Source organism: Tursiops truncatus, chromosome 15, assembly GCF_011762595.2.
Source record: "Tursiops truncatus isolate mTurTru1 chromosome 15, mTurTru1.mat.Y, whole genome shotgun sequence".
Classification (NCBI taxonomy): domain Eukaryota; kingdom Metazoa; phylum Chordata; class Mammalia; order Artiodactyla; family Delphinidae; genus Tursiops; species Tursiops truncatus.
In genome coordinates, this window is record NC_047048.1 from 38,395,064 (window position 1) to 38,412,665 (window position 17,602).

Consider the following 17,602-nt stretch of genomic DNA (forward strand, 5'->3'; position numbering starts at 1 on the left):
GAGGTATGAGTGGAATGGGGAGATCTCAAAAAAGGAAAATGCGCAGGACTTGATGAGTTGGTGGATGTGAGGAGAGGGGAAGGGGAATGTCCAGAAAGACTCCGAGGTGCTGGCTTGTGCCATTTACATAGATGGGAGCGGTTAACTCTTTAGTGCTCACTCAGCTTCTGGAGATGGGGACTAACATTATCACTCATTTAGTGAATGAGGAAATAGAGGCTCAGAGAGGTTAAGAAGTGAGCGTAAGGCTACAGAGCTAATAAGTTGCCAACTAAGGACGTAACTGAAGAGCCAGTAGATATTAGGATCCATGTGCTCTATCACCCTCTGCGTGGCACCTGCTCTGTCCTGTCCAGTTCCACTGCCTTGCATATGGTACCTTTGTGTATCCCTCATGCGATCTCTGTAATTAAATCACCCAGCCACCATGTAGGTGTTATCCTTTTGGAAACCAGCTCTGTGCTTGGTGCTATCCGATAAACCGATCAATAGAACTAATTTGTGCTAATAGGGCAAAAAGTATCCACTTGATTGCAGGCTTTCTGAACAGCACCTTTGTGCAAAGTTATACAAAGAGTATTCAGGGCTTTGACATCCTGGCCCAGTAGCTTGTGACCCCACTAAAAATCCCACGGGGAAGTTTCTCTGCCCACCCTTGGGCAGCAGCGCTGGCTCTGCTAGAAAGAAAGGCTCAAGGTCGGTTCAGAGCTCCCACACAGACAGCCTTGATCCTAAGATCAGGTTCCAGAAGAAACAACTTGTAGATGTCTGTCACGTTCTTTTCTTTTTAAACCTTAGCAGCTCTCCTACTTAAAAGCATACTCTAGAAATGCACGTTGACTGGCCTGGGATTTTCTAGAAGCTGTCGGCTGGTTTGAAGACATAAATCGGGAATATTGAATGGACTCTGAACACCAAGGGAAAGCTTAAAACAACATTTTCTTTTCAAATATGGCCCTTTATATTATGGAAAAGTAATAGTCATGCTCATAAACCAGTTCATTCACATACTGCGATTCATGTACTGAAGATTTTTTCCCCATTTTCAGGAATCATCTAAAGTGCGCAACATAGGAAATCTCCAGGAAGATTATTGTCCACATCAAAGGCAAATGTCTCTGATGACCTGACCTTGCTCTTTTGTTAACTCGGTACCACAAACGGTGGGCAAGTGTTGGTTTGTTGCCATTTCAAATATTCTTTTTCTCCTCCTGGGGACACTCACCCAACTGGAGTGGGACCTCAAAACTGGGGTAAGTACCAAGCTCTCTTACGTGGCCACAGGTAGCTGTGTGCCGTGTGTTAAGAGATGAGTTACCTCGCTACCACCGTTTCAGCAGATGAGTTAAATCCGCTCAACAGCACTGATTCTCAGCCCGTAGGAAATGTCATGCCAAGTGGCCGCCATCAGGCACTGCATGTAACCATCACCTCCGTCCGAGGTACACGCTTCAGGAGCTCGGAAAGCAGGTGCTGTTGGGATGGGAACCTCATTTGTCTGCTGGTTTTTGAGTGTATAGGTTTTTTGCTTTCTTTCGACTTCTTTGCCTTCTGTGATTGTCTGACTGTCAGAGGATAAAGAAAAGCACGCCCAAGAAAGCCCTTTTCATGTATTTCATCTTCTGAATAGATGGGAAATGGTGTTTATGAAGACACCCACCAGAGGACCCTAGTGAAGTTATTTCGTGTCAAAAACTGACACATTGAGAACATTGCAGGAACATTTAAAATTCTTCCCCCAGAAGCTTGGAAATTATGTGTTTCAAAATCATTCAGGGGCTTTGATAAATAGCCTCTGAATCTGAACAATCTTGTGTTTATTATGGGTTCTGATTTTTAGAAAGATAATTTGTTATTCTAGGGCCCTGATAAGCTCTTCTCCATTCCCCTGGAAAGCAGAGCAAGGAGAAATTAATGCATGTTTCAACAAGGAGCATATTTGAGTCCAAATATTTGAGTAGAAACAAAATTAAAAGTTGGATTAGGTCATCCTGATACATGTTCAAAATGAGTTACAGAAATACTTCATGCAGCAGGAGAAGCGTAAGCAGAGCCTCATTTACCTTTGGAATGATTGCTAAAGGAATTATGTTCATATTGGAGAAGGTTCCTTGTATTTATGGCATATATGGCATTCTGGACAAATGTGACTAAAACACAGTTTACTGCTGTGGCTTCAAAGAGGAACACTTAGGAACACTTAACTTGAAATTTTGATTTAATGTTAATAAGTTAGTCTTCTTGGAGCTTGTGAGAGACGGCCTACTGATATTCATCTTGGGAACTTTCTTATCTTAGGAGATACTTAAAGCCCAGGATATTCTTGGTTCGATAGATCAGCACTTCTCAAACTTTCATGTGCACACAAATCCCTTGGGGACCTTGTTAGAATGTAGACTCTGATCTGCAGGTCTGGGGTGGAGCCCGAGAGGCTGCATTTCTAACAAGCTTCCGGGTGATGCAGTGACTGGGACCAGTACAGGGATGGTGTGGATTTTGTGTGTCAGGCACCTCTGGCCTATTCTAGGAAAACTGGACAAGTTGTACAAATTCAAATCTTCCTTTAGATTATGAAATTCGCTCTATTTTTCTCTTTAAAAGAAATGTTACTTGGAAATAATTCAGAAATGTATGTATAAAAGAAAGAGGCAAAGACCATATAATTCATATGTAACCACTCTTAACATTAGAGTATTTCTGAGTGGTTCTCAACCCTCTGTCAGCATCACAGCTGCCAGAGAACCTTTCATACACCACAGACACTGGACCCACCTGTTTGAGTAACCCTGGACTAAACCTACCGGTAAGTCAACACAGGGATGGAATAAGTGTGAAATACCTAGTGTTCTGTATGCAGGAGAGAGAGGGTTAAACATGAGGGGATCTTTGAAAGAGAATCTCGAGAGACTAGAGTTAGTAGTGACCCTGGGCACAGGGGTTCCAAGAGCAGGCATTATAGATATAAAAAACTCCTAAGTTCTAGGGTGAACTGAGAGCCTTCCAGGGTGTCTGCAGAGATGCTGTCTCCTCAGTCCTCTCAGGTGGGGTTCATTCTTGTGGGAATGATGTCACTGAGATCGAACATCATCGACACAATTCCCAACACATTACAGGTCACGCATGGCCATGACTCCCTAAGGAAAAGATCCAGGCAGCCAACAGAACAGGGTCACACATTCCCTCATTCCCTAGTTGTGTAGACAATGGCTGACCACAGCTCCAAGGGTAAATATGAAAACAGTGGGAGGAGGTTTACTGCATCCATGTGGATGGTTACCGTGTAGATGGAGGATCCCTGCTTTATTTTGAATGAAAAGAACAGGAACCCAGGGGTCAGATGGATGAATATATGATATTACTGTATAAATTGGTCTCAGTTTCACAGAGGGCTCTTGCCTTTGACTCTAGCAGAAAATATGTTCATACTTTTAGCCAGTAAGATATAAAAAATAATAATATTGGCCCAAGTAATAAAAAGATAGCATAAAATCTGAAAACATTTCAATGATTTTATTGTATTAATTAAAGGAAAAAAGCCATATGGTCACCTTAATAGATGCAAAAAGCTTTTGATAAAATCCTCATGATAGAAATTAATAGAACAAAACAAAACAAAAACAGAAATAAAAGGGAAGTTACTTTACCTAAAAACATGCCACCAAAAACTATTCCGACTGGTGAAGTATTAGAACCATTCCCTTTAGTTCAGGAATAAAACAAAGATAATCACTGTAGTTGTTTCTATCTGTATTACCGATAGCCAATTCTGCAAGTAAAGGAAATCATATACAGCAGGAAGAAACAAAACAGTCAGTATTTTCTGATGATATGATTATCTGCATTGAAAAAAAGCCCAATATATGTATGCTATTTATTACTACAAATTCAACAAGATTTCTGGATACAAGATCAATAATCAGAAACAAATTAGAAATATAATAATAATAATAAGAAATCCATCATCAAAAGCAACATGAATTCTAAGAGGCAAGAAATATTTATCTATGAAAATAAGTACAAAACCATTGTGGAGAAAAATGTAAGTCTTTAGTGAAATACATATAAAATAAGCTAAATAAGAGGAAAATATACCATATCATAGATAGAACGTTGAAATTGCAGTTACTTCTAGGCGTATAACTTAGAAAAACTCTCAAGCATAATACTGAGATAAGTTCTAGAATATCATTGCAGAACTAGTTATAAAGGAAAAATAAAAATCAAGTAGCTTAACTGTCAATCAGTAGAAGAAATGGATACAAAAACCTGTATATTACAGTATTTAAATGGGATAATATACAGCATTTAAAATGAAGGAGCTAGGTCTATAGTTATCAATACGTGTGAATCTAAAAACAATGTTGAGTCAAAAGAGCAGGTTGGGAAGAAATACACAGAGTGTGATGGAATGTAAATTTTTAAAACAAAGAAAATAAGACTAAATGTTTTCTAATGGATGCCTGTGCACATAGTAAAAGTATAAAATTATGACTGAATAATGCTCACCAAAATCAGACTCATGTTTACCTCTGGGTGAGAGGGAAATTTAATGGGTGAGGGGTTCACCTGTATCTGTAGTATTTTATTTCTTTAAAAAGAGGAGAATCTGAAATTAACCTGATATTGGTTAAAGCTGAGTGATGTGTTAGTTGTATCATTATTTCATGACAGTATTTTTCTCAACTTATCTCATCCCTGCTGGTTTCATCGTAGAAGCTTCATCTTCATGGCAGGGACTATATCCTATACTTTTTCTTCTCCCAAAGAAGAAGGAACCTCCTAGAAATTGTTAGTTGCTTTCTGACTGTAATCCTAGCATGGCTGTGCATGAGACCTCTCAAAGTTTCTTCTCATTACCAAGGTTTTAATCCAAAATAAATAATTAGCAGCTTGAGCAGTGCTGACTGGAGTGTGGTGAACTCCATCAAACGATCGCTTGGGTGTTGGGAAATTTTGCAATTGGTGCTAAGTGATCTCCTTGACAAAGAGGTCAGTTTTGGATTAATCCACTTTATAAGAAATCCTGGGTACTTTTTCCCATTCTAGTTCTCTTCTCAGTGGTTTAAGAATTAATTACAATGCTTTCAGCCGTCTTTATAGCAGAAAAACAGCAATAGGTCCTCTGTGCAGATAAGACTACTGGAAACACAGTTGGTTACAAATGCAGTGCCCATAGTGGTTTACCTACTAAAAGTTTGTGCTGACCACATGGTCTCACACCATCAGAGGTTTGCAAAAAAGGACAACTGGCCATATGTCACAACCTGTCCTCAAGTCAGTGTTGAAGGAGAACAGATGATCAATGACAGGAATTCAAGAATTGGGCATATCTCAGTAGAGGGGGCTCTGTATGCAAATAATCAAGGCTGACCAAGCAGGTGAGCATGGGCACCAGGAATCTAGACATAGTCCCTGGCCAGGGGGAGCCAAGAATAGGGATAATCAGATGGCGTTGTAGGTATGGAGGTTGAGGGTGCTCAGTTTTAAGAAAAAAGCCAAGAGCCTAGTTACTGGGTCCATGAGGCATGACAAGATAAAAAAGTCAACTTCATTAGAGGGGTGGGATAGGGAGGGTGGGAGGGAGGGAGATGCAAGAGGGAAGAGATATGGGGACATATGTATATGTATAACTGATTCACTTTGTTATAAAGCAGAAACTAACACACCATTGTAAAGCAATTATACTCCAATAAAGATGTTAAAAAAAAAAAAAGTCAGCTTCAGAGGAATGAAGAGCAGAAGCTAATGGTTCAATCCACGTTGGGCCGAAGGTACCCAGTCCTCAACACACACACACATTCTAGTATCTGACATTTTGCCAACACACAGTAACTTCTTCAGACTGAGACATTATTTCTGATAAAGCTCTTGTTACTTGAGAGTTAACAAATGCAGACTTTAATAGTTACAAAGGACAGGAAAGTAATACTTTATTGATCCTTGTCTGCACCACATAAAACTTGATGAAGGAGCTCTTGTTATCCCCAGGTTTTATAAGAGGAAACGGTAGTTCAGCTGAAAGATAATTAGATATTGCTAAAGATCCTATGCTTGTCAGCTGGGATTTAAATCCCGGTCCCTGTGATAGCAAATTCCCTGCCCCTGCACCACAGCAAGCTGCCTCCCTTATCAGGGTAATTAAGAACAGGAATTAGCACCGAGGAGAGCAATTTTGATAAGGAGTGAGAAACAGACCCCAGGAGGGCAGCCTGACGGGTACACCGAGGGCAATACAAGCCTACCCCCAATTTGATCTACTGCTGTTCCTACTGTCAAGCTTGCTGACCTCACAGATTTGCTTGTGGTTCGTCTTCTAAGACACTGCCTGTTGCTCTTGCTGTTCTGACGATCTGTAGTTTCCCCAGTGTTTCAGAACCCAGAGTTCCTCCCCATTCCCGGTCTCCTCAGGCAGCTAAGGTGTCCCCTCATCAGGCTTTGGGTACACCACGGGCAGCTTCCTGGGCCTCATGGTCTAAATTTACAGAAGCAGCAGATGGCACCTGAGAGTAGCAATTTGAAGAACTATTGGTTGGTTCTGGTTCTAAGATTAGCATCAAAGGCTAAATCAATAATGGGATATTCCTCTCCCAGAGTCATGCAGATGGCAATTAGGACTGCATTACAAGGATTACTCACGTCCAATCCCTGTACCTGAGATCAAACTTGGCTAATTTGCCACTTTATTTTAATTCCGTCAATTAGAGAAATAAATTGCCAATAAAAGCTCATCTTTTAAAAAGGTTTATTTTAACCTTTTATAAAGTCCTTGGGCAAAAGCATAGAGAAGCGCTTCCTAAGTGACTGCTAATTTGTCAAGGTCGGGAGACAGACACTGTGAAAAATACTGCTCCAAACAACAGCTGAACACTGTCAACCAAATGGAAAAAAAAAAAAAAAAAGGGGAATGGATTTTCTGGAGTTTTTGGAAACAAAGCATTTCAGCTTAGAATGGAAATCTATGGGAAAATGGAATGTTAGGTTTAGAACATAATCTAAAAATGAGCTGACATGAAAAGATTAGTCCTTTAAATTCAAGCATCCATTCCGTTGCCAAGTATGTATTGAGCACTGGCTGTGTACTAAGTTTTGGAAAAGCGGCGATAAGCTCTACGGTCATGGTCTTTGCATTCATGGAACTTGCAGCCCTGTTGCAGAGATAGTCATTAGACAAATGTACGCATAGATGAGTATAAAACAATGGTATTAGAGAAGGCAGTGGTTGTGAGGGCAGCCGTGGTGGCGTGCAATAGGATGACACCAATTAGAGTGAAGCGATCAGAAGAGTGACCCTTAAGGGGAGACTTGGAGAATGGATTAGAGTTATTCAGGCAGAGGACATCATTCCAGGCAGAAAGAACGACCCGTGAAAAGGTAAGAAGGCAAGAAAGACATGGAAGGATCTGAAAGATCCTTGCTTGGAGGGTGGATGCGAGCAGAAAATAGAAGATATAAAAATTGTGCTTTGAGACAGAGAATCTTAAGGCTCCGGAAGGAACTTCACTCACCACCCATCCTGACATCCTGATTATACAGAAGACAAAATCCAAGTTCCCAAGGCAGGACTGAATTATCCAAGATGTCAGAGCCAGGGCAAAAAATCTAGTATTGAGGACTCAGTGTTTCTCTAAGCCCCATAGACGTTAGAGCCAAAGCGCTCTTTCTAAGCTTATTCCTGCCTGACTTCCACTGTGATTTTCACCATGATGTCTTAAAAGACCAAAGTGCCCAAGGTTCACGTTGGAAGGCCTAGGGAGAGGAGGTGGAACTAAGGGCACACCCTCTCAGCCTGTGCCTCAGCCTCCCCTGGGGCACTATGAGTAAATATGTGGGCATAAAGTTATGACTGATGATTTGTTCACCACTGGAGTATAAACTCCATGAAGGCAAGGACCAGGCCTGTGTTGTTGGCTTCTATGGCTACGGCAGTGTGCCTGGCAGATGGTAGACAACCAATAAACACAACTTGCGTGACTGAGTAACTAAACGGATGGGCTCCCTCTTCAGTCCTCAGTTCAGGAACCCTATCGTGCCCCAGAGAGTTCCAAGCTTCTCAACCTCTTCTCTACATGCTGATTTCTATGGCCCACATTTCTAGGTAAAGCACAAGTTAAATCCAGTGCCAGGAAAACTGGTGTCGATTGTATTATTTAGGGCTTATCAATTTTCCTATTTTGTCGAATGTAGTTAGAACTAAGCAGTTTCTTTTAATCCCAGGATTTGTGAAGAAACAACATGTGTTATTTAAAGAGCAACAACAAAAATAAACACTTGTAAATATTGCACATTCCTTTGCAAGCAGAAGATTACTACGATAATATTATTGTATTGGGTATGGAAAACAGTCAGCGAAATGCAAACCTTGATGAGAGAAATTGCCTTCCTTCCTGGAGAAGAGTCACAGGAGACTGGAGAGAAAATTATTTTTCTCAGCTCCGGTCCTTTAGGGCATCAAAGCTTCCTGAGAAGGATTATGCATCGTGGAAAGTGTTAATGTACCTTATTATTCCATGTCTCTCCGATGAACTCTTTGGAATCAATAAAGGTACTTAACAGCTAAGAATTACATTAGGGCACATTGCAATACCAGGAATCTCTTAGATTAATATAACACCTATCTTCAGCAAGTTCTTTGAAGCAATCATAGAGGGTGAATGGGTTTTCCTGCTGTGCGAACCCAGTGAATCATGGTGATTTAGTGTGTTTTTCTCCTTGTGGATTTGTTAGCTGTGGGTAGGACAGAGCTTATGAAAGTATTGCAAGTTTCCTGTATGTTTAACTTTCTGTTGGTATGTTTTTAAAATATGTAAGTTCACTAAGCATGTATCCAAAAAGTGGCTGAAAGGTGGGGGAAAATGCTACTGCTCTTGGACAGAGAATTTGATTTAGTATGTAGCCCGGAAGATGAGAGGGAGATAGGGAAGGTCGAATAGCTCTGCAAGACAAAAACACAGAAAATGTCACAAGGCAGCTCTTTGAACAATCAGTTCCTGAAGGGTAAAGGTGGAGGCGTTGAGAGTTCACGGGGGCTGGTGTGTTCTTGAGAAGAAATGAATTGACCCTTGAAGGGAAAAAATATGAGTGGCAGAAATGAGCACTGAGATTATTTCAAGAGGCATCCAAGGATGACATAGTATTTGTGTTGATTATGAGTTTCTTGCAAAACTTTTCTATTTCAAATTCATTCTCAAGGGCAGATGAAAAGTAAAACCCTGCATGGGTATCATCAGATAAAGGAAATCAAAAGCCAGTATTTTACCAATGCTGGGGAACCAGCTCGAGCTTCAGAGGCACCTGCTATGCAATGTTTTTCTACCTTAAATATTTTGTAAACCTTATAGCCGTAGAGGATCCTGTAACTAGAATATTCCATGGCTTTGTGACTTAACCATCCTTTGATCACTCAATGATACTACGGTCATTTGATAAAACAACCTGCTCCAACATGAAACAGCATAAAACAGGTCTTCCCTGATCCCTGCTGATGATGCGCGGCTATTCAAAGTTGCAGAAGTCCCTCCTTGTAAAACTGAGCCATGTATAACAACTTGAACCCATCCACAGATTTGTGTTCCTTTGGAAAAACTTGCAATAGAACGCACTTTTCTAGACTCTGTGTGCTGCTGAGTGTTGTGTGAGATATTACGGCCCTGAGTCCAGCTGATTCCTTGGAACCATGAATATTTTCTACACAGGCACATGCAGGGGAAAAGAGAGGCAGTTATCTGAATGGTACCATCCAAGAAAGCTGCCAAGGGGTGGGGGAGAAACAGAATAGTTTGGTTAAATCCACTGCATATTTATTCAACATTTTTTGCATCCTCTTTGCTTGTATGCGTATAGGGCTTCCTTAGAATGTACTCATTTAGAGAGGCAGTAGCTGTGATTCCTTGTAGAAGGATTTTTTTTTTCTCAAGTGCAATGAAAACACAGGGACTATTCTGATGACACTTTTGGTTTCTGTTCTGCAGGCCTGGGGCAGAACTGCTTCTTTGAATCAGTCTTATCCCAGTGCATTCCAGCTTTGATCTTCTCTCGCTTTTCACCTCTGTGCTGCCAGCATGACCATCACTTTCCTAAAGCGAATAGGAAGACTATGGTCACATCTATCAGGAAACATTGATAAACACCTCCTCCTCCACCTCCATACTAATTAATTTCAGTTCTAATCACTTTATTCTTTGTGTGAAACAAAACATCTAAATTTGTTCATCCCAATCTTTGTCTACCTTCAGATTCCTAAAAATGCCCCCAAATATGCATTAACATAAGGTTCTGAGAAGCAAGCTTTCTCTCTTACCCCTTAGCATTTTTCAACTTGAAAACATCGTTGTCAGAGAAATTGGATGCAAAACATTCTCCCTTCAGCCAAAGAAATATTTCCCGTATCTGGTGATGTTGCTTCTTCAAAGTAGATTTTCTTATTTTGGTTTCAGATCACATTAATTGCACTATTTATTTCTTTTCCCTTTGAGATTCTTTTTCATCTGTTTTTGCTCTCTCCTGAATACATTTCCTACTAGCAGGAAGCTCTAAATGATGAATAGAATCTTAACCTTACCAAGCTTTAAGGCACTGATGTCTACATTTTGTGTTTGCTGATAGCAGGAGGCTTTTTAGTAGGGAAAGACGTTGTAAGATTCAAATTAGAAAAAAAAAGATGATTGTCTTCTGATCAAAGTCTTACACAACAATCTGTGGGTTTTAGAGAAGTTGATTGGTGGCCACCTAAGGGTTTGGACTGTGCATTGTCAAAAGAAAGTGGCAAAAAGCAACATGGCTACCTCTTGGACCTGCCTAGAAACACTGAACAAGGTTTCAATCAATCTTCCTACCTGTTAAATAAAACACCTGGGAAGCATATAAATAATGCTCCAGAGAATCGGGTGTCGTAGTGGAAAGAACTCTGTGTTGGCAGTCGGGAAGCCTGGGTCCTAATCCCTGACTTACCCCTAACCTCCACATTTGACCTTTGGCTTGTTGTCACCTCTCTGTGGCTTGGCTTCTTCCATTTGTGGAATGAGAGGGTAAATGAAGAAAGTGATCTCTAAGTCCTTTTGTAGTTTTAATAAACAGTGATGTCATAATTCTATGGTACTCAACAATAAAATGGAAGGACTGAATTGAGTCTTGAGTTTCTCTCCCTTTGCATTATGCAAATCTGGAAACCTTCAGCATATAGATAGGGGAGGGTCACATTCTACAGTAGGATTAGTAACCCTGCTTTTGGAGTGGAGGGAAAATGCGGGGACCTGGAGAATGTAAAGGTGTGGGACTGCTCCTGTACAATCCCAGGTAGAGAGGGTTGGGCAAGCATGATGACTGCAGAGATAACCACCGTAGCAGGGCATTGGCTGAGCTTCTGAATCAGTGTGTTTAAACCCTTGTGATTGCCTGAGTGTTAAGAATACTAGGATCATCTTTTGTTCAAATATGTGGTCTTTGACCCTGGTTCTGGACACAGAGCTCCTAAATCCCTTAGAATTTCCTGCGTGATAAGATCGTCTTTTGTTCTAATGAGGCAACTCTTGGTGGGCTCTTGGATGAAGGCTAGTCATCAGAAAAACCAAACCATGATTAGAAGCCTGGAACTTTCAGCCCACCTCTATCCTCCAGGGAGAGGAGAGGGGCTGGAAATTGAGTTAATGTTGAATCATGCCTATGTGATGAAACCTCCATAAAAATCTCAAAAGTACGGGGTTCAGAGAGCTTCCAGGTTGGTGGACACTCCCATGTACCTAGACGGTGGTGCACCCCAACTCCATGGAGACAGAAGTTCCTGCTCTCAGGACCTTTCTAGACCCTGCCCCGTGTACTTCTTCATCTGTCTGTTCATCTGTATCCTTAATTGAATCCTTTGTTATATAATTAACTGGTAAACATGTTTCCCTGAGTTCTGTGAGCTGTTGTAGCAAATGATTGAATCCAAGGAGGGAGATATGAGAAACTCTGACTTGTAACCAAGTAGGACAGAAGTTGTGGGTCACCTGGAGACCTACTACTGTGATTGGCGTCTAAAGTGGGGGAAATCGTGAGATCCAGCCCTTGAGCTGTGGGGTTCATGATAACTCTGGCTAGTCTCAGAATAGAACTGAGTTGTAGGACATCCATTTGGTGTCACAGAGGATTGCATATGGGCGAAAACCCCCACACCTTTGGTAACCACAAGTGTCAAAAGTGAAGTGTTCTGTGAGGGCAGTAAAGGAGGCGCACATGAGTGTTTTTTCCTTTACGGTAGCCTTCTGTGGAAATCTTCACTTTACCTCTTTACCAGGTCCGGAAGGCATTCGTATTTCTAACTCAACTAGTATTTCTAACTCAACATAAGTGTATACTTCTGTATTTTCCCAGAAAAATATAATGGGTTATGTCAAATCCTGCCATAGTCAACTCTACAGCATGGGCGTAAACCTGAATGGGAAAACCTTTCATTTTCAAGACTCTCAGCCCATCTCCCAGTCTCCCTCCCAGTCCCTGCAGTTCCTTTCTAACTGGCACACACCTCTTTTGTCTTCCCCCCAAGCGTTGTCTCTCCTAAAAATGGAAGGACGTGGCATGGCTGACCACAGCAGGTGAAGTGTCTGACGTCATTTTCTGTTATTTTTATTCCCCTGATTCTAAGGCTTCAAAGTGAAACGCTGTCCTGGCCAACTGTCAACCTCGAGCTGGTGAACACGTCGTCAGGTTCACATGAAGGAATTTTACCTGTGTCTCATTGGCTCAAGGTAGCCTTGGTTTATGCCTGTTGCCCTGTAGCAAGTATTAATAGCATCCCCTTTTCCTATCAAAGGGTCCTGGGTTGCACATTAAATGATATAGACACTCTAGCTTTGCCTATCATGCCAGGAACCACACTGGTGTCAAGAAGTCCTGATTACCTGGATTCAGATGGTAACTTTAAAGTATTTTTTGGTCCATGTATTGATATATAAAGAGCTCATGAGGTCACCAGATAAAACAGTCTCCCCATGATAAATATCCATTAATTGGGTACAAAGGCAGATCAGAAATAGGATTCATTGTCTCCATTTTCCACGATTATCTCCTGCTTAGTATGGGGTGCAGGTTGTTATGGTGATGAAGTGCAGCTCACGTAGAGGATAATTATAAAGGATATCGCACTGTGGCCTGGAGATGTCACATCACTTATTTCCCTGATGTCTGTGAAGACTGGCTGGTCGAAAAAGTAGGCATGAGTACTGTGGAGGCTTGGTTCTGGCTACATCAACATCCTGAAATGCAGAGCTATGTGAGACTGACCTTTTCCAGGTCCTCCTCTGAGCTCTTCTTTCTACTCCAGTCCCCTTTCTCTTCCTCCCATTCTTCACACCCAGAGGTTGCATGAAGGAAGCAGGAAGCCTAGCTCATTCCATTTTGACTAATGGTTAGATTAAGAAAGTGTCTATAGAGTTGAGTCAATTATATGAGTGTTGAGTTGTCGTGGGGCTGCTTTACAGTTGATGGAGCCTGGATAGTTCTTGGCTTCTGTATCTGGTATTCTGCCATCAGATAATATCAAATTCAATTGATTGTCATTGGGTGGTTGAATATTGTTTTGTATCCTAGTTCCGTTTAATCAGTGTCCCTGTATTCATCACTGACATTCTGGCAGCATGGAGAAAAGGCACTACTTGCAGTGTTCATAGGTAATGAATGCTTGATCTTTAGAGAAGCAATCATCCACACAAATTCAGTTTATTTTAAAAATTTTCCCAGATTATGTCTTTTTCAGAAAAATATGAAGTACTCTTCCTTGTATGCCCAAGGTTTAAAAATGTAATTTTCAAAATGGGCCAAGTCTTTGACTAGTGATATATAAACTGGGCTTCTTAGAAGTTAGTTTATAGAGGTACATTTGAAGAGGACGGAATTGACAGTACAATAAGCAAATGCCTATGGCTGGGAAACACCCAGGCCACGTTTGCAGCATCTTCCAAACTAAGTGTGTGAAATCATGCTGGGATATTTGTGAGCTTTGTCTTGCCACCTTTTTGAAGCAAAAAAAATATGGACTCTCCTTCTATACTCTCCACAAATACAGACCATGAGCTTGTAGTGTGGACTACAAAGTCATAATACCGATTGAAATGCGTTATGTTTAAGTAGTGATGATCAATTTATAAAAGTCCTTTACATATGCAGCTTCGTATAATTCTTTCAATTATATGATGAGATATTACTATCTCTATTTTGCTATGAGTTTGGAGGTTGGTCTTAAGCTGAAGAGATAGATTTGGGAGTCAAGTCCGCTCGGTTTTGGAGAGTAATAGACTATGCAACTTTCCAGAATCGTACAAAGAAGTAATGGTACACTGTCCTAGGAACTATTTGAAGGAAAGGAATGCTGTTTTCTTTAGCTTATTTGTCAGGAGAACTAGTCTTATTTGAAGCAAAGTTATTTTTGGAAGTGCACTTAGTTTGTAAAAAGGATGGGTGAGCTGACCTCATGTATTCAAATGTCCGGGATACAAGCTCCTGGCTATGAGGTCCTTAGGATCTTTTTAGCCGGCAGACTGGATGTGCACCCAGTGGAAAGCAAAGTGTCTCTTTCCATGCTCACGCTACTGGAGCGGTTGAGTTGTGTTGGCTATAAAATGCCATGTTTGCTGTCACCTGGGAGACTTAATGAAGCATTCTCCATGCAGGAGGGATGATTCTGTCTGCTGACTCCTGGACTTGAAAGCAGATGGTGGAGGAGCCCACGGCTTCTGGAACAGCACAGGTGGAGGTCATGATTTCTGCTGTTGCCCTTTGTCTTCCTACTGAAAGGCTGATTGTCCCAGAAATGTTTAAGGAATATGTGTGAACATGTTTGTATGTGTAAATGTGTCTGTGTAAAATTAGTGTTGCTCCATAAATCCACTTTTCTCAAGAGAAAGGTAATAAATCAGGTTGGAAACACCCTCTTGAAGAACACTCATAGAAAAAAAATTAGATAGATACTTTCTAAGAAGAACCCAAATATTTCAGTCATTTGAACAGCTCAATTCCGGGTCTCTAAAATTCCTTCCTCTCCTTCCCTCCTCCAGTCCCCTTGTTATAGAAGCACCTGGGGAAAGATGTGCTTCACATCGGGCCAGTCAGGCAGGCACTTCCATGCCACTTTCCTGGCAAGAGGAAGGTCAGCTTTGTCGTCTGATTCGTTCTTAAGGTTCTCCAATTAGAGGCTTGTGAAAGAGCATTGAGAATGTGGGTTTTGTGCATCTCTCATTCTCTCCCATCTTCTCCTTTCCCAGCATCACTGTTTTTTAAGCATATTGAAAACACTTAAGATTGTGTTAGATCTTCAAGAGCCACTTGGCTGGTAACTCATCCCAATTGTTCTCAGATGCAAATGCAGTTGCCAAGTGGGCTGCCAGTAAGTCTTGATTCATTTCAATACATGTGTAGCTGTTTGAGAGTTAATAGAAAATTAGAATCAGAGCCAATGTTGTCATGCATGGAGGTGATATACGATCTAGACTCACGTGGCCAGAGTCAGGTCTGTGGTACTTGGTAAAGCAGAGCGGATCCAGCCTTGAGATCATGCTTTGCAGGTTCCCAAACACACTGGAAAGTGAAAGAGCTACCATTGTCAGTCCCACAAGTGTAGTTCTTACAAAAGAAAGACCCTAAGACATGAAAGAGCTTTTTATCACTTTGAAAACCTCTATCACTATTGAGAAGCAGAACTTTTGCACTTCCTCATGATTTTATTAAGTACTAAGCTAACTGAACAGGCACCTTTTAAGTGCCTGAAATAAATCATCTGACTTTTAAACCTCTCTAAAGAGTGTATATAGGTATGAAATTATATATAATGTTAATGAAAATAAGGACCATTAATTGCTCTTTGATTTTACAAAGGTGATGATGCTCATTTGTAATTCCCACAGAGGGTGCAAACTGTGAGTAAAATTTCCTAGAGAACCAGACCCAAAATTAGTTCTTCTAAAAATATGATAGCTTCCAACAAATGACCTAGGCAGCTGAATACAGTACAGGCTTGTGCTTCCCATGGAAGCTACATGCTCTTTGTTCAGTGTCTCAGGAGTTAATCAAGTAGCCACTCCAGGTGACTGGCCAACAGGCAAAGGGGACTTGAGACCTTCTGACACTGAGACCTTCGGAAGCACCTTTGCCTTTCTACATACAGACTGTGCACATTGCCAGCTCACAGGCAGAAGAGCACTTTGTTGAGTTGTCTGTCAGCAGTGGAGATCAGTTTTCACCAAGCTACTCAAATTTTCCTCCCTCGTCTCAATTGTGACCAGCCACAGGCATTTGTAAATGTGTTCATGGTAGAGAATGGCCGTAGGCCTTGAGCCTACAGGTATAGATTCCACGACCTTGGTCTACTTCAACCATAGCTATTTCTGAATGCACAGTTGGGCTGCACCCTTCATCCGTCTACCCATCACCAATCTATCTCCCACGTTGTTCTAAAAATCATTGTTGGCTGTGGCTGGTTGTATTTCCAAAGACAGCTGCAACAATATCTCCCGCCCCACATGGTCTTCTTACAATGTGACTCCAGGGCTCCTTCCATTGAGTGCTGGACTCTGTGTCCCTTGTCCTTGAACATGGATGGAACTTTGTCATTGCCATGACCAGCAAAGTATGGCAGAAATAATACTCTGTGACTTCCCAGGATAGATCATTAAAATGCTATGCACTCCTGCCTTGGTCTTTTGGTGCAACTGGTCTTGGAATCCAGCTCCCTGCAAGAAAACCAAACTGGCTCCTACAGAACGTCCATGTGTAAATGTTCCAGCCAATGGCCCAGCTGAGATCCCAGTGAAGTGCCAGCAAAACCCACCAGACACTGGCCTGCTGATGCCTCCAAATGATCCCAGTCGCTCTTTTTGAATCTCCCCAGTTAGGCCCCAGACATTAAAGAGAAGAGAGAAGCTGTTCCCACTGTGCTTCATCCAAATTCCTGACACACAGAATCCATGAGCGTAATAAAAAGATTGTTTTATGCCATTAATTTCTAGGGTAGTTTCTTACACAGCAGTAGTAACTGGAACATTGTCAAAGCATAGAGTTGGATTGCTTTCAAGCCCTGAAACAGAAAATCATATTCCATCCTCAGAGTCTTTCCATGGCCCATAAAAACCCTCACGTTTCCACAAGCTGCAAGCTTCAGTGAGAGCCAACGGAATGAAGTGTATGAGCTCAAAGTGCCTCAAGACAAAGACATAGCTCTTTTCTGAAATACACATTTTTTTTTTTTTGCGGTACGCGGGCGTCTCACTGCTGTGGCCTCTCCCGTTGCAGAGCACAGGCTCCAGACGTGCAGGCTCAGCGGCCATGGCTCACGGGCCCAGCCGCTCCGCGGCATGTGGGATCTTCCTGGACCGGGGCACGAACCTGCGTCCCCTGCATCGGCGGGCAGACCCTCAACCACTGCGCCACCAGGGAATCCCATGAAATATACATTTTTAAAAGTAAATAAAAGTCTATTTCATCCTTATTTAAAACATTTTCTTAATCCTGGTGCCTTGAAGGACAGTATTCTCTTGGAGGAAAACCTTAAAAGGGAGATGCATCCTTCCCTCCGTCTACAAATTAGAAGGGTCTTCTCTACATTTAAGGTGACCTGTCCTGCTGCCCCTGTACCACT

At 41.6% G+C, this 17,602-nt stretch overlaps 1 long non-coding RNA gene across 1 annotated transcript; it reads left to right on the forward strand.

Annotated features, from left to right (window-relative positions):
* Positions 1–775: 775 nt before the first annotated feature.
* On the forward strand, positions 776–14,889 carry LOC117308277 (uncharacterized). Its single transcript, XR_004522260.2, has 3 exons — positions 776–1,253; positions 12,620–12,722; positions 14,643–14,889. It is a non-coding gene; the product is annotated as an uncharacterized lncRNA (long non-coding RNA).
* The last annotated feature ends 2,713 nt before the right edge of the window (positions 14,890–17,602 follow it).